Here is an 18,268-nt window from a genome sequence, read left to right as displayed (position 1 = left end):
GTACGGCCTCTTCGCCGCAGTACAGCTTAGTTGTGCGGCGAAGCATACTAAATGTGGGAGGGGGCCGCTATCAGCCAGCATAGTATGTCCACTTAGGCGACCTCAGAGGCGGCGGGTGCGCGAGTGTATAATTTAAGAAGTCTTATTATGTCCAGTGACAGTGGAGATCATTAACTGTAGCACCAAAGTAGTGGACCACTACCAGAAGAGAGGCATGTAGTATGCCCATCTCAATTCCTGTGCTTATGCCAGTCTTCTTTTTTACAGCAATAGCTGCTATGGGCTAACTCCCCTGGTTGTTCCGATGTCTACTGGTGTTGTCACTGGAATTCCCGAATTTCTTGCTAGAATATTGCAAATAAAGTTCTCATTGTGCTGCGAGGATTCAAACATACGATCAAAAGAGTGGCAGTCCACAATTCTACATTTCAGCCACTCTGCTGAAGGTACAATCGTGGTGAATACTGATACCGGAGAGCGTGATATAGCCAACAGGTGCCTAGATTGGCTAACACCTGCTCAATGTCTGCGTACTGTATATAGAGCTGGCATCCACACCTTCAAGTTCTTACACATCACCGTCCCACTTGTGAAGGCAGTCCTATGTTAAGTTTTCTTCTTGCATGTGATAACAATGATTCAGTGCATCTGCTTCATTAATCTTCTTCTAGTGCTTGGCTTCTCAGATTTACTGGATGGAGCTGTTTGTGTCTTGTTTTCCTCAAGCAAAGCGAGAGGCCTAGCAATGGGTAGCAGAAATATAGATTTGAGAAAACCAAAACGAATTCAGCAGTAAGAAGCTAAAGGGTTGTTTTGGTGTGGATCAGTGGCTAAGTCCGGATATGAAAGAGGAGGAAGAAAAGCCAAGCATTTCCACTTCAACACTGAGGCACAACTCCCACAAATAAATACGACTCTTACTTATTTTACTTTTTTAAGGAGATTACCGACTTGCATTGGCAAGTGTTCACTTCAACAAACACTGCATGAAGTAAGCTTCCTGCGCATATTTCACCAGCTACTGCATCATTGTTTCACATTATGAGTGAAACTGCAAATTTCTTTATGCCACAACTTGCATAATTTTGTGTTTTGCAGTAGGATGTTAGCAGTGCTATTAAGGCACTTAAATACTCATGAATAGTAGTACAGAGAAAATAAAGTAAGAAAGCAGTGGCTTTTTGTGCGTAGACTATGCATACACCTGGTGTTCTTATGGTCATTTTTCCCTATCCGCTAAACCATTATAAACAAGAAAAGTTTATACACAATTAGTTTATACACAGACCACAACTAAACCACGGGTATCGTTGGTAAGCAAAGTATATTTATTCGGTGACATTTTCTGCAGCCCTGCTATTGGGCTTTCCTTCCTTCCTTTTCAGCTGTGCAGGTTCATTAAGAAGTGATGATACAGTTTGACAATTTTAATCATTGAAAGACTTAGCGAAACCTTTTTCGGGTTGTTTTTTCTTGGTTTCAGACTCTTCACATTGCATTTTAAGGCGTTCTTTCTGTGTTTGTTGCTTTTTCTTTACGGGTAGGGCATGTCAACATATTTTACACCATTTGAAGTATGTGGTACCATAGACTGTTCTTAGATGGAGTCTTGCCCTTTCATTCTGTACAATATGATGTCGGTTTTTTGTGTCCAAGGCCGTTTTACAGCGTGATTGTAGCATTTTGCTAAGTTTTTCCTCTGTCATCCAAGCTTGAAAGATTGCTACCCACTGGTGGTGGCATGACACATGTCGCGTTTCTTCTTCAATAAAAGGAAGTCTATCACTTATCCTGTGCACTTGTTGTCTTTTGTGTCTTTGAATTGCAATTTGTTGCCTATATTTGCTCTTTTGTTGCATTTCAGATTAGGAATGGCTATCATAATTGACATTTAACCATATTGCACACAATGTGGATATGTAATTGCAATATATGGCCACCATAAATATTACAGAAGTTAATAATTCAAGAATAGTGCCTTTGCATGGTGGTGCAGCCATGAATTGTGGCTATAAGGTACCAGCGCTGCAGATAGCACTGCTTGTGCAGAATGTAGTTCAACTCTACTACTTTCAAACATCATTGTTTTTATCTGCATTTGTATAGCTCCAGTTTCTGTGAACAACACACATCTGGTGGAAGAGTGGCTTGCACCTGCAGTTGGGTCCAATGAATAGCCGAATTTCTGCCTGTTTTCATGTTATTAGCATATTAGTAAAGGCAGTCGTTTTTATAGTAGCCTGTTTGCCCAGTGTAGAAGCCGCTACAGGGTGTCAGGATCTCATACACATCTTCAGCTTTGCAGGGGACACAGCATCTGGCACATAGTTTGTCACAGGCCATGTATTCGGGGCAAGTTGAGTTCACTCACTAGCAAAGGGAGAACCAAGCTTCTCGGATATGAAGTAAACCGCCTGTATACTTAGTGGCCTTCATTTCGTGTGACATATGTGCTTATAGCGACCCTTGTTTTAAGCACTTCTTGTCCAGCAGCGGTCGTTTGCTTTTGAAACACTCAGGATAGCTTTCAGCAAGCTGGACAGGAATAACACTGAAAAACCAGCAGATGTTAATTGTCGCACTTATCATGCGAAGCTTCGTACAGTATGATGAGGGCGTAAATAAATGAGGGTGTTCCTCAAGGCCTTGTAGCACATGTCACGAGTTTGGAGCAACATGATGTATAGCACTTTTTTGATCGCATGCTATAGGTTTAGCAGGTGTGGCCATGGTTGAAGTGCAGTGCAAGGTCCAGAAAACAGATATCTATGAGCAGCACCCTGGTAAAGGAGACTCTGGGAAAACTAGTGGGAAGCCTGTTGAACATCTGGTTGACCCACTTGCTGGCTCCATCAGGCAAAGTATGATAAAGAAAAGGGAGTCATCAACACATCAGAAAGTTTTTACATATAAACACTGCTAAGGTCATAACATGCCAACAAGTCTTAGTGCGCAGGCTATGCATGACCAACTACATATGCCTTCTGTTCGGACATTGCTCACTGTAACTAACAAGGATGGAGTGGACAAAAAAAGAACAGCAGCTCCATTAATTTGGTTTCACTGGTATCAACAGTGTTTTGTAAGTGTACATTGCCATACTCCCCAATGCCTTCTTGGGTGACATCAGCAAAGACCAGCTTGAGGCAAGGGGTTAATAGACGTCTTTACAAGCTAAAAATGCATGCATGCATGGAGAGCACATTGTGTCCAAAAAGTAGGCACTTCACAGGGGCACTGGAGAAGGAACAGGTTATTAACAGTGGGCAAAGACAAGCTACTAAACACCCAACACTGTTGCCATGTAACAACCTCTGAAACAATCCCTCTTAAAGAGGAAATCATCTTTGTGTATCCATAAAGAGGGCAGATGGGCAAAGCCACTTCAGTAATGCTGCCAGCTTCAAAAGCCCACTGAATGCTTCCTTCTTAAGACTTTGCTGGGTGCAAGCATTCTACTGTCCAAAAGCTCTCATTGAGAGCACTGTTGGTTTGGTGGCAATAAAGTTCAGAAGCAATTGCAACAAACCTCCCTTCTTAGTTGGCCTGGATGCTCACGGTGCTTATGAAGCAGCACCATGAGGCAAGCAAGGTGAACCGATGCCTCCAAGCCCTTGTTCGTTTATCACACTGTTCTGTTAGTAACAACCATGAGACTTGAAACCAACAAGCTCAAGCTCAGCACTCGCATGCTTACGGCGGAGGATCCATAAAAAGCACAAAAACAGAAAGAAAACTCAAGGGAAAGGATAAAGCACCATTTAACACTTAGTATTGCTACAGCCCACCCCCTTCTTTCATTTTGTCTGGTCGTGCTACATCTTTTTACTATATATAGGCATGAACTTAGGTGATATTCCCAATCAGTGTCCAATTTTTATATACATTATGTGCTGGTTCAAAGAGGTTCGAAACACTGCAATGGAAGCTTCAAGTAGAAAATGTGCCTGGAAGAAAAAAAAAGCTGTGCTGCAACCATCTCGGCAACATCTTGTCCCTTTAATAAAAATTGTGCTTCCATATTAATTTGAGCCCTCCAGTTTAGAGTAAAGTACCAGTGCACTTATGAACAATGAATCAATTCTCAATGAGCATGTGCAGTCCAGCCAAAAGCAGGGGCAAGAATCCGCATTGTGCTCCTGCATTGAAGGTGAATAACACGTACCATAATGGCGAATGTGCTTTAGTAAGCTTCCCTGCAATATGAATTTGTGATGTACAAAGAATTGTCAATGAAGCTTACCACGAGCACAGATGCACTTGCAAATGATGTCACAATTGAAAATAACGAGCACAGTGCCCTTTCCACTCTTAGTATGCTTTACTGCATGACGCTAATTTTCACCCTTGTATTGCGGTGTAGCATGCTACAATAGAAACTTTGCATAATTAGGCTTTTTAGGATTATCTTTCTCGCAATACACTAATATTTCGCGGTGAAGCCTAAGCAATGTACGGTGAAGCATACTAAAAGTGAAAAGGGGCCACTGTCACTGGACATAATAAGAGTTCTTTAATCATCCGCTCGCGAACCCGCCGCCTCTCAGGTCGCCTAAGTGGACATACTATGCTGGCTGATAGTGGCCCCCTCCCACTTTTAGTATGCTTCACCGCGTAACTAAAATGTACTGCGGCGAAGAAGCCGTACATTTGTATTGAGTGAATAAACAAATCGTTTTTACAACAGTACAGAAATAAACGCGCACCATGCATCAGTCTACCACATGGAAGAGTGTCGCAACATACGGTAGCTGATTCACACAGGCCGTGTAGCCCACTTATCAGTCGTAAAGGGTACTATACGTAATTCAAAATTTTAGACACACATATATGTGTTTATGTTTACGTTCGCACACCTTGCGTAATAAGACTTCCAGAACTTCCACAATAGAAAGTAATTTTATATGTCTCGTTTTCAACTCGGCCGTCATGCAAATGACATATAGCGCGGAAAAACGTGAACATGCTGTGTGTTAGCGTCGTAAACTTCATACTAGGCAAGGAGCTAGCACACGACAGTCCCGCGACAGGCGCTAATGAGACCAAGACGGGACATGTCTGTGAACGCGCAAACGGAGCCCATAAGCCACTCTGCTCCTCTGCCACCCCCGCTGCACGGCTGCACCACTCGTTTCAAGCACAGCACACCAAACACACATTCAGCGCTGAACAGTGGGCGGTCGACGCAGTTGCATTTACATGACTTGCAGCGAGCAGCACATCCCTCGATGTCCGTTAAGCAAAGTCGGACACGGCGACGCCACATCGCGGTTCGCAGAACTTCGCTGCCGAGGCGCTAGGCCACTTCGATATTTCAATTGTCACCACCGCCGGGTTCTCAAGAAAGCACGGGTCACACAACGTAGATTCTGTAGTGCCAGGGCTCATCGAGGCCAAAGCCGCACTGCCGCACCGCCACTACTCACGGCTTTCCGCCAATTAACACAGAACCTACAACCAACACACAAGCACCGCATGCACGATTACATGAGCAATGTTGAACAACGCGCGGTCCAGAGAACGATCACGCCGAGGACGAACTCGCCACGGCGTCGCTCGGCGCCAGCATCGCACCTTCTGAAAAATCCCTAAATGATGCTGTCCCTAGGCACCTAGGATCAGGTCACGTGAGGGATTTTTGTACGACAAATAGACGCACGCTTCGCCGCCGATCCAGCTGGCGCAGAAAGTTCGTCGGGCGGCGACGATACCGGAAGCGGCAAACGAGTGGCGCCCCAAAGCGAGCCAATGAGGTCTCACTATCCGCCGCAACTTCCGGCTACGCTTCCCCGCTTGTCCGTGTATCCCGATCCCGCTCTATCGTTCACGCCGGTCTCCCGCTTTTCGTATTCATGGCATCCAAAGCGGCGCGGCTGGAATTTAACAAGTTAATAACAGCCATGGTTAGACAAGCTCGCGTGCGCTACTTTCGGGTCTGCTTGCTTCGGCCGCGCGCGCGTTGAGCCACAGAACAGAACCGCGGTGTCGAAGGAGCCGAAAGTTGTTTACCCACCCAGTGTTGCCACAACGCATAGCATCGCCGCTTTCTTTAAACTATATCGGCACATGAATGTCTCAAACACATAAAGAAGACTAGAAATCATTTCTGAACAAAATATTATGAGTTTTTAGTGTTCCGTAATTCAAAAGCGATAATAATTGTCGTTAAAGTTTTTTTTTTTGTCATGTGTTTCACGACAGCGCATTTGCCTCGTCTAGCCACACTGATAACAACGCAGCGACTCGCCGGCGGCGGCCGGCTTGTCTTCGCTCCATGTAGCGCAGCCCAACGAACATGCGGCGTCGCGCCGCGGCAGATTTTCTGCCGCCCGAACTTCGTCGTGAAAGTTCGCTCCATGTATTCTGGCCTTTACACTGCGGTGCCGTCGCAGCAGCTACCTCATCAAACCGCCCGCTCCCTGCAGTTCCTCAGCTCCGGGAACAACTGAATTTTTTGCGTGACCACAACACCACCGAAACTTGCGAGCTACTGCAAGCTTTGTTTGAAAGCAGGGACAGAATTATTAACTCGCTGTACAGGTCACTCCCTTCTGCAGGCTTTCGTTGTGATGTAATGGGTTGTTTTTGACATCTGCACGAGTTGGCTGCTGCGCCTGCGTCGTAAGAGAATGCTTAGGCCCTGCGATATTTCCAATGGAGCCGAATAATGCTTGCAGAAGCCCACATGTTATCGTTCATAACCACTGCAATCACTCTCACAATCTTTGAAGTTTTCTGACAAATACTTTGTCATTTTAAGTTTGCCGTGAAAAATTGGAGCCCTCTTCGTGAACCATTTCAGCAGCAGCAAGAGTCTCTTAGCTGAATGTCTCCCATGGAAAGCTCTCAAACAGCAGAAACGCGATGTTAAGGGTCATTTTGATAAGAAGGCATTTTTGGAGAGCCGGAAATATCCAAGCTGTCGAGGCCGACCGTAACGTGCCAGATAAAAATCTTTTTACGTGAATGTCACCGTGTAGGTGTAATATTGCTGTTAAACTTGTAATACCCAAGTTGACGTCGAAAAAGGTTCACTGAAGAACAGCAGACGCTGCCTCCCACCCGGGGCATATACCAAGGGACACAACACACCCAGTAGCCCCATGGATACACATTATTAACGCGACAGTGTTAAGGAGCTCGTGTGGCAGAAAAGCCGGTGTCGTCGGCAGTGAGCGAAAAATCCCGTTAAGCAATTGATGAATAAAAACAACTTGCAAGATGGGCTGGGTGGGAATCGAACCAGGGTCTCCGGAATATTACACGGAGACGCTACCACACAGCCATCAGTTTGATCGTTTAAAGCGGGACAAAGGAGCCTCTAGTGAATGCAGTGTTGCCTTAGAAACGTACCGTAGAAAATTATACAGCGGTGTATATCGGTAACTATAAGCAGGTAAATTACAGAGGCCGCAGTTAGACGAGTAGCGAAGTGCGTTTCCGCTACATTTCTGCTGCGCTTGGCGCACACGCAGAGCCATCTTACGGCAAACACAGAAGACCCCATCCTAGCAATCTGCGGCGCTGCCCCGACAGATGCGCGCCACTCGCCCGCTTCTCCCCTTCGTCTAGATTGAGCGGAATGGGACCGTGAGGGGACCGATGCGAGGATCTCCCAAAACCCTTGCGTTTAATAATTTTTCTCGCTCTCTCCCCTTCCAACTTCCAGCGTGTGTCACTGGAACCCTCGTGTTCAGGCGACGCGGCTCCTCTTTCCGCTCACAGCGCGATTCCTACGTGCAGCGTCCGATGCGGAACGCCTCTGACGTGATCGCTGCGCCGTAGCGCGTCTGGTGGGAAAGCGTCCCCAGCGATGTGTGCCGTGCTGCTCGCAAAGAGTCGTGTAGTCTGCGTGGTCCTCCCATGCGAGATAGAGGACAATCTCACCGAGGCGTCAGCCCCATGATCGCGTCCGCCTTCATGGCGCGTCGCTGCCCGGCTGTCCGTGCCGATCACGACGTTTGGCTCGCGTAAATCGTTTCTCCCTCCGAGACACCGACTTCTTTGGTTCGTTCCGCTTCCTCGTGGGGCACGTTTCGTTGCCGCGCCGAATGCTGCGTTGCTCGGCGCTCACCGCGTGTCTTTGTGTGACTCAAGAGCATGCCGTGCGAATTAATGGGTGGTGACCAGCCATTACAACATTAAACAGCGTCGGGGAAAGAACACTTCCCCGAAGTACACCTCGCGATACCGCCCTTTCGGTGCTTATGGTACTTCCTAACCGCACTTGAATTTTACGTTCACTGATAAATGAGTGAATGAATCGCAGAAGATAGCCCTATACGCATATTTCCATCAAGCTATTTAGTATTTAACTCTGAAGGACGCTATCATAAGCCTTTGATACGTCTAGGAAAATAGCTAGTGTTGAGAGGCCGAAAGCTCTTTGATGTTCAATGTGGCTTATCAAGTCGAAGACGCTATCTTGCGCGCTTAAACCTGTGCGGAATCCAGTCATGCATGTTGGCAGAGCCCTTCTATCTTCCAGCCACCATGATAAACCCTTACTTGCCAGCTTCTCCATGAGCTTAGCCACACACGACGTCAATGATACAGGACGATACGAGGCGAAGTCTGTCATTTCTTTGCCGGGTTTCAGCACTGGGACAACACAAGCCACCTTCCATGAAGGAGGAACGCTAAAGTGCAAAAACATTGCAGGCATATCCATATGCCGATATATGCGGACGACATTTGTATTTGGTTAAGCGGATAACAACACAAGCGTTTAGCTCTGATAGCTTGACAGGCATTACTTTCAGTTCAAAATTACCTTCAAGGTGTAGGGTTGACTCTCTCGGTGGAACAATCTGCCTTCATCATGTTTCCAGGTAGAGGAAGACGGTATGCGCGGCTGAAGATAGACCTTGATCAATCTTGCCTTCGTCAATTGAAGCACAAGCGCTTTTTGGGCGTCATTATTGACTACCGTCTACAGTGGCGACGAGCTGTGGACTCTATTGTGACATCACTATCTCCGCGTCTCAATGTGATCTGTAGAGTTGCAAGTGAGCAATGGGGAAATCACCCTTCTTCAATGATCAGGCTGCACGATGCACTAGTGACGAGTCGAATAATGTGCCAGCTCCCATTAATTTCCTCCTCACTATCACAGCTGGAACGACTTGAGGTTTTGCACAGAAAGTGCCTAAGGAGGGCTCTTGGCGTTCCGCAGACTGCTCCTAACAATGCAGTACTTTATGAGTCTCTATCGAGACGTCTTAGCCTAGTCGCTTCACAAAGGTTATTGATGCAAATTGGCCGCCTCAAACAGACGATAGCCGGTCGAGGCCTTCTACAGAGCCTTCGAAAGGGATCCGAGTCCCGAGCGTACTTGACCCTTGATACTCTTGGTTACATGGGTCTTGACGCTAGAGGTCGAACTAAGAGGTTGAAACCACCTTGGTCTTTCGCGAGCCTCGATTGTTTGTTGCAAATTCCTCACGTTCGTGCTAAGCGGAGTTCTCCTTTGGCGGCAACGCGTTCGCTCGTACTGAAACATCTTGAAACTGAATATGCACGTCATCTTCAAATTTTTACTGATGGCTCTGTGGACAAGGTCAGAGGATCTAGTGCAGCTGCTTCTCACATTCCCTCTTTGAACTATGATTGGTCGGTTCGCTTCACTGCAGTCGTGTCCTCCACAACGGCCGAAAGCGTTGCCATTGAGGCAGCTCTAAAGAAGCTACGGTTTTGTACGCCTCAACCCGTTGTCATTCTTACAGATTCGAAATCCGCCCTTCAAAGGTTAGAGCATGGGTTCCCTACTGATGCTTTATGTCTAAGCTCCCTACGCTCGGTGCACAATCTCTATATCAAAGGGTTCTCCATACTATTCCAATGGGTGCCCTCGCACATAGGTATCATATGCAACGAGATGGCGGACAGCCTCGCCCATAGAGCACTGTCTGGGAATCCTTTGAGAAAAGTGCCTCAAGAGGACAAGACTCTTGAGAGAAGCGGTGTCGTGCCACTTCAGCTCTTTGTGGAGCTCACCTCACAAGCCATGTGTGACTAAGGGTCTCAAAAGAAACCAAGCCACTTTACTGCTCCGCATTCGCACGGGCTCTGCTCGTACCCCTGCGTGGATGTGTAAGACTGGCCTGGCGTTGTCTCCTTTATGTTCAACGTGTGGTGTGTGCGGTGACATGGAACATTACCTTATGTGCTGTACTCTGCATAACGTGGAAATGAGCGTGTTATTCGGGTCCCTCAAAAAGACAGGAATTTCCCACAGTTCTCTTCAGGACATTGTTTTCCCGCGCGGGAACCAGTTAGATAGGAAGAGGTTTCTCGACTTCTTTTAAATTACCTGCAGGACACGGGTTTGGCCTCCACATGGTCACCTTAGGAGTGACTATGTGTAGTTCTGAGGTCTGTGTCTTATTTATATGATTTATGTATTTTAGGGGTCGATACAGTGGAGCAATTGCCGGCAGCTACTGCAAGGCTAATCCCACCAGTAGCCTACAACCACTCAACTCAACTCAACTCAACTGGGTTGTGCGAACGGGGTGTGATAACGCTATCGCGTTCCACTCTTGAAGGCGAAGCTTAAGCGTCCTCCAATTTATTATTATTATTATTAATATTAATATTATTATTATTATTATTATCATTATCATTACCATTATTATTAGGCAGTCAGCGGCAATTCTTTGCCACAAGCTGAAGTTTGTCTCTGCCCAGGAAATTCGAAGGACCATGCGTCGTCCAGTCCGGTTCATACAGCCATCTTCCGCCAGCGCCCAAGTGCGATAATCGTGGTATCAAGCCTGCGTAGCAAGATTGCCTGCCCCCCCCCCCCCCCCCACCCCTCAGGCCAGGGCACCAGAGAGCCGCTAATCGTCTCACCGTCACCTATAAAAGCACAGACTGATCCCCAGCCTTCTGCAGTCGGCGGTAGCTCTTTGCCACAAACTGACGTTTTTCTCTGCGCAGGTGAGCTAAGGCTCCTATCTCAATTGTTTAATTTCAGCGTGCCGCCGACTGCTCTAGAGGGTCTGATATTTTGTGCATTAGAGTTGGTGTATCCTCCTGTGACAGCGCCGTGCCAATGTCGTCCTGTGCACATTACTCTGATCCTCTTCCTGATGATGGTCGTTTCATGTGTTGCAAAGAGTGTAAAAAACCTTTCATTTGCACTCATCATGTTCAGGAATCGCAGAATCAACGTTCATTTCGATGGGTTCATCCAAACGTGACACATGGAGATGTCGTCATTGTCGACAGGGAAAAAGCCGACCCTCGGCTACAGATGCATCTGTTACTGACGAACTTGATGCACTGCAAAGCCAAATATGAGCTGTAAATTAAAAGCTGGACGGTCTATCTTCCCTTAGACCTGGTATCAATTCATTGTTATCACTTCCTGCTAAAATCGATCAGCTTTTGGTGCTGCCGTCGACTGTCGATACGCTCCAGTCTACCGTGAATGAGATTGAAAATTCACCTACGTTCATGTCAACGAAATACGACGATTTTCTGGTTAGAATAGAAGCAAGAGAAAAAGAAATCAAACAAGCCAACTTGGAGGTTTCATCACTTATGCTAAAAGTGCAGGAGCAAGAGATCGAGATCCAGTCTTTGAAAACTGAAATGAACAAACAGGAGCAGTACAGTCCCCGTTTAAACCTCGAAATCCACGGCATTCCTGCTGCACATAATGAGAACTTGGGCGCTGTTGCGGCGAATCTTGCCAAAAAAGTGACCATAAATGACTTCGACAGCTCTGGCATTCTTGCCATCCATCACTTACCAAGCGAAAGAAAGATAAAATTCCAGTGATTCTGGTCAAATTTGCTTCTGTATCTGTGAAGGAAACTTGGATGGCCTGTCGCCATAAACTGATGAACTTATGCAATTCTGATAATGACCACAAGCTTTATTTTAATGAGAACCTCACAGTAGCAAACCGGGAACTGTTAGGGCTTACCAGGATAAAGGGAAAGGAAAAGAAATATAAGTATGCTTGGACCAAGGACGGAAACATGTTTGCAAAGAAGGAGGAGGGTGCCTCTTTAATCCGTGTGAACGACGTGAATGATCTGTTGCGCTTAACATAATTGTTTCGAAGCGGTCTATCATTCACAACGGCCATCTTTTTCAAAACAACATTATGGCTCTGTGTGAGAGTTTCGTTGACTTTCAAGCACTTGATCGTCAGTTTTCCTTTCCATCAACAGTAGCCACACTTCTTGTTAATATCCGCAGTTTGCGAAAGCATTGGGAGACCTTTTGTACTTACCTTGATAGGATTTTACATAATGTGCACGTTTTTGTTCTTACTGAAACAAGTATATGCTCGGCCGAGACTAACCTTCTCACTCTTCCAGGATTCGTTTCCTATTGGTTCACTCGAGACACTAAAAGAGGAGGGGGGGATAGCAATTTTCGCACAGGATACTTGAAGTGAGGAATAGGTAGTGGCTAATTTTTCTAGTGCGGAATCTTTGGCACTGAAGATTTCAAATCAACTTACCCATATTTCACTCTTGGTAATATATAGACGACCCTCAATAACCTGTCCTTGTTTCTCAATAAGCTGGAGGCACATTTACAAAGGACGACATTAGTTCCTAACATATGCCTAGTAGGCGATTTCAATATAGATATTCTTAATCCCATTGTAACCTCGGTATGCGATTACTTAGATATAATTGCGAAACATGGGCTTTGAAAGCATTATTGATATTCCAACTAGAGAAGAATTAGTTCTTAATAATTTAGTAAAGTCTTGTATTGACCACTTCAACATCCGCACGGAGTCTGCTTCAGTTCATGGTGCAGCGTTACAACAGAAAGTTGCCGACCATTACTTCATAGCTTGAGAGTTACGCTTCCCTTCTCGGTCGTTATCATGTTCTAATTCAATTCAATGATGGGGTTTTACGTGCCAAAACCACTTCTGATTATGAGGCACGCCGTAGTGGAGGACTCCGGAAATTTTGACCACCTGGGGTTCTTCAACGTGCACCTAAATCTTATCATGTTCTCGCCCCAACACTTGGCACGCTGTTACCGATACGGCTACTTTTGATAAACTGGTCGCCTTGTTCGACTGGCCAGGCCTGCTTGAATATAGCGACAGGCTGGAGCTCTATAATGAATTTTCACGTTCGATGGACATTATATGGAAATCCAGTGAAAGGACAATTTACGTTCGCCAACACCGCCCGAACCAGCCCTGGATGAACAGCGTGACATTATCCGCTATCAAAGAAAAATACCTTCTTTGGCAACGGTGCAGACGTTCGCCTAGTGATTCCATTCTGCGTACACAACTTAAAACTTCTTGAAATAAAGTAAATGCCCTTATTCGTGCAGCCAAGCGTTCATACAACAGAAACCGCTTTTATGAATCTCGTAGAAATCCTAAGAAAACGTGGTCTCTGATAAGCGAGGTGAGAAGATTACCTTCAAATTCGGCAAAAGATTTTCAGAATGAATTTGATTCAGATTTATCAACAGTCGTTGACAATTTAAACCAATCTTTCTCTCAGTTTTCTGGGGTGTCCAAGCAATGATGTTACACTGGTAGCACTACTACTCCTGTAATTGAATCCGCTTTCCTACCCACTATCACGGAAGAAGAGCTTTACTCGTTATTGGGCAGCTTCGGCCGGCATCAATCCCCAGGTATCGATAAAATTCGCATGTTTGCTCTTTACAGCAACTTCGGCGTTCTGAAGAACATCGTGCTAGAAATCCTAAACGGGATAATTACAAGCGGAAGTATTCCTATGTGGTTATAAACGGCCGTAGTTCGACCACTTCTAAAAGGTGGTGACGCTAAGTGTGTGCATAATTATCGCCCCATTTCTATCCTGCCTAGTTTAGCAAAAGTTCTAGAAAAACGTTTATTCTCAGTAGTGAACAGCTTTAGTAACAAAGCGGGGGGGGGGGGGGGGGGGTTCTCCGACTATCAATACGGTTTTATTGAAAAAAGGGGCACTCAGGCTTTATTAGAAGAAATGAGTGACCATTTATTTTCTTCGCTTGAAAAATAACTTGTATGTTGCGCACTTTTATTAGATGCGGCAAAAGCCTTTGACAAGGTTTGCCATTCGATTATGCTAGAGAAACTCTACAATTTAGGTTTTCGAGGACCTTTTTTCGGATTGTTACACAATTTGCTTACAGATCGCTCCTTGATTGTTTCCATTTCACACGTTTGCAGCTACCGTATTTTTCTGAAGGTCGGTGTGCCACAAGGTTCCATACTGTCTCCCTTACTGTTTAATGTATACGTTAAGGACCTGTGCTATGTGCTATCTGCCTGCAAGTTATTTCAATATGCAGATGATACTGCACTTTTAGCCACACGTGAATTTTTCGGACGCATTCTCAATGCTTCAAAATGACGTCGGGAAATTAATGGATTATTTTGGTGCAAATGTAATTGACAACAATCATTCTAAATCAAAGTTCGTTTGCTTCCATAGCCCACTCAAGCGTGTTTCACTTTCTTCTTCATTTTATGTGCACAGCTCTCGATGTCTTAATTGTTCCTGCCCTCCAATAAACTTTTTCGGACTCTGTGAAGTATTTGGGCATATGGTTTGATTCTAGTCTTCTTTTTTCTACAAACTTATCTTACATATGTGCCAAACTTCGTTAAATCGTCTGTTTACTGTACCGTATCAAAGTCTTTTTGCCCTTGTGTGTTAGGAAACTTTTGGTCCACTCATTAGCCTATAGTGTGCTAAGATATGGGATTACAACATCCATATATTGGGTGGGGGGGGGGGGGGGGGTTCTGGTACCTGCCATCAACGTGTAAATAGTTGCTAATGTGTATGTTAAAAAGTGTTACTTATGACGTATACAGGCCACAAGAGATGAACTTTTTCAGATGCTAAAAATGCCGAACATGCGCTCACTGTTTGTTCAAACAGTAGAATTGAAACATTTCTGGACGGATACTTTTAAAGTCCCCACTGTCCCTTGCCGTCCTCTACGTCGTGCACCTGCTTTTTCAGTTGCTCACACACGTACCAGGTTTGGCAGATATACCGAGCCTTTTATGTTCCAGATATATTCTATGCACTTCCTTCTGAAATTTCTTCTTGTAAGTTTGTACTCGACATTAGCAAAAATTTAAAGGCATTGTGCACGAAATGATTATAGGCGTCATATTTTTATTTTTCCTGTCATTGTGAAACGTTTTTTCGCTCTTTGGTCGTTTATTTGTTGTTTTTTGTTTTTATTTTATTTTGTCTTTTGTTATTCTCTCTCTTTTTTTGCCATGTACTTTATCGCTAGCTACCATAGATTTCAATGTCGTTTTTATTCATTGCGTAAAAAAAGAAAGAGAGAAAGGTCAGTTTTTCTGGCTGAGTCTTGTTACTGACTGCCGGGTTTCGCGTGACAAGCCACTGTGATGGCTTAGGCGAACCAGATTTCTGTACTTGTACTCGCAGATTTGATAATAAATAATTATTATTATTATTATTATTATTATTTGTTTTGAAAACATATATACATTTTAAATGAAAGGGAAAGCAAGGAGCAGGCTGGCAACTTCCACCGGAAGGGTCACAACGACTACCTAGTCTTCAGAAAGGAGGGGACAGCGACACAAAAATGAAAGGTAGGAAGGAGGGGACGAAAGCAATTGGAAAACAAGCAATTGGAAAATATCTCCTAGTACTTAAATTGCGTAACTGGATTCATTAATAAAAACCGCCGAATATTGACAGTAAATTTCTAACTATATGATTTACAATGGATTATTTTTAGCAACACTAAATTACTGCCGTTTTGTATGGTGCTATACATCATTAGATAACATTAAGAATCACAGTCCATGTCAACAGCACACAGTTCGCGCAATTGCTAACGTTTCATATGCTATTCATACATCTCCCTATTTTAGCGCATTCGATATACTAAAAGTGGTATTTGTCTACGCATTCCGTCTTTCCTGTACTTATCGGTTCGCTATTAAAGACAATAACAGTGACGTTACCGGTTCCTTTTATTTAGCAAAGCGACACTACCAACACAACACAAGTATTCAGGATCCTTGATGCCTGCGACTTTGCCACACAAATTACGGAAATCAGTGGCTATCATTCAAGCTAGCTGCGCTCTTAAACAAATATGTCAAACATTGGATAATCCCTGAGACTGCATCCACACGAACGTTTCATTTGTTTTTATCAGGTCAAGATATGATTTAGTCCACGTACTCATGAACCCGTTTTGCCGGCTGCTGCTTCGTTAATTTCAGCAACACCGCGTATTATTTATCGCAGCAGCCGCAGAAAGCTGCCAACTGTATACTCGTAGCGCACGTATTTCTCAATGACTGTCTCATTCCTTTTTCTTCAAGGCTGTTGTTTTAGGTTGTCGTGGCACTAATTTTTTCTATGCGTCACAAATTTTTCTTTTTGTGTCTTTTTGCCTTTTTCTTGAACTCTATTCTTGCAAATGGCAAACTGTTTTCGTTGCCTCTTTCCGTTTTTAGATTTCACACGCTCGATACGACACTGATTTTTCAACGTCATATATAGCGAGACACTTCTTTTCTCCTTTTGAATTTATTATATGTTTGTTTTTATTTCAGAGCTTTGTAATCCGTGCTGATCGTGTATTTCTGATATTCCCACGTTGAATAACAAATTAAAACCAATGTGCTCTTTGTTTGCGTAAATTATAGGTTATTTGTATATCTTTTGTCAAAGTGTATCTTTTTTCAATAAGCATGTTTAGTTGTTTCCCATTCACATTGATTTAGAAGGGAAACCGCGGCTCAAATGCTGCTGGACTTTGTAGGGGACCGGAGCCTTGTCAAGCTGCAGTCAGCGGCTTTTTTTCCATCACCCCCATATTTCTCTCGGAGAAATAAAAGTCCGTTTGATTGATTTAATTGACTGATACGTATTTGATCGCTACAGGTTATCCGCACATGCTTACACACACAAAAAAAAGAACACTCGTCACATCTGGTTATGGAGGACAGTGGCCGCTCTAAACTGGAACCGTCTCCAGTCGGCCAGATCGCTCCGCAGTTTCCTGAACAAATCTACGGGATGTCAAAGTTTCTACGGGGAATTCAGCCGAGCGCCAACGTACAGGCGATACTGTTTATTATCTGGTCTACTAAAGTTTGCATTGATCTGAGAGTGTCTTGTTTAAATATTGTTACTACTTTGAGTTTCGTTTCCATTGTTATCACCGATTTGGAAAACAGGAAGTTGAAGCTACCCAAAAAGAGGGCCTTTCAAATTTCCGTGACAATTTTGTCTATGTTACCTATCCGCATTTATTTTTGAAAACCTGTCGTTTCCAGCGTCCAGGATTTTCACCCATCCCTGTCTCAATTTCCGCAGGGTTCGAACGAAAACACTTAAACTTAAGCCTTTGCGGGTGTACACCAGGAACAGTGCCAGATGTGAGCGACCACTAATATTCCCAACAAGATTTACAAGGCCGCCCTTCAGGTCACTCATATATGCGAATGCTTACGCGAGGAACATTAGATATATGAGAAAGCCCTCGGCTGGTTGCTTTGCCAACCACTCCCTATACCCTCGCACTTCATCTTCATTGCAACTTTGCCGATAAATTACATCGTCAAGTGTGACTTTGAAGCTCCTAATGTTCTCTCTGAGGGGATGCTTCGTGACTACGCTGAAGTCCGGACTGAGCTTTCACAGAAATATATGTTTCGAAAACGGGTGGTAAAAAAGTGCATACCAAAACTATGCACTTGGTTAGAGTGATTTGGCTAGCGATTTGGTCGAGTTAGTCAAAGTTCATTACTTTAATGAACCGCAAATCACCCAAGTTCGGTAGAAAATACATGTGGTCAGCGTAAAGACGTGCAAGCAGAAGCAATGTACGTTTGCTTTCTTTTTTTTGGGGGGGGGGGGGGCGAAATGCGAAAACACCCGTGTGCTTAGATTTACGTGCCCGTTAAAGAATCCCAAGTGGTCGAAATTTCCGGAGTCCTCCACTACGGCGTGCCTCATAATCAGAAAGTGGTATTGGTACGTAAAACACCATAATTTAATTTTTAAATTCTTTGTCTTTTTTATGTTTTTCGCTAAGCACGCACTTCATGCACTTCTGTGCTTTTCACTAATTTCCCATTGTCAAGGACGCCGTAGAGCCCATGATAACGCCAAATATTTTGGAGGATGCCTCCGAGGGTTGCACAGTCATAGTGGAAGACTACATTGTCATGCCTGTATAATTTTCAATATTTTTCATTCCCTATCTCCCAAGACTGACAAATATTTCTTCGGATGTAGCTTTTAGA

Source organism: Dermacentor andersoni, chromosome 6 (genome assembly GCF_023375885.2).
Source record: "Dermacentor andersoni chromosome 6, qqDerAnde1_hic_scaffold, whole genome shotgun sequence".
In the NCBI taxonomy this organism is placed as follows: domain Eukaryota; kingdom Metazoa; phylum Arthropoda; class Arachnida; order Ixodida; family Ixodidae; genus Dermacentor; species Dermacentor andersoni.
Note: the sequence above shows the minus strand (reverse complement) of the source record.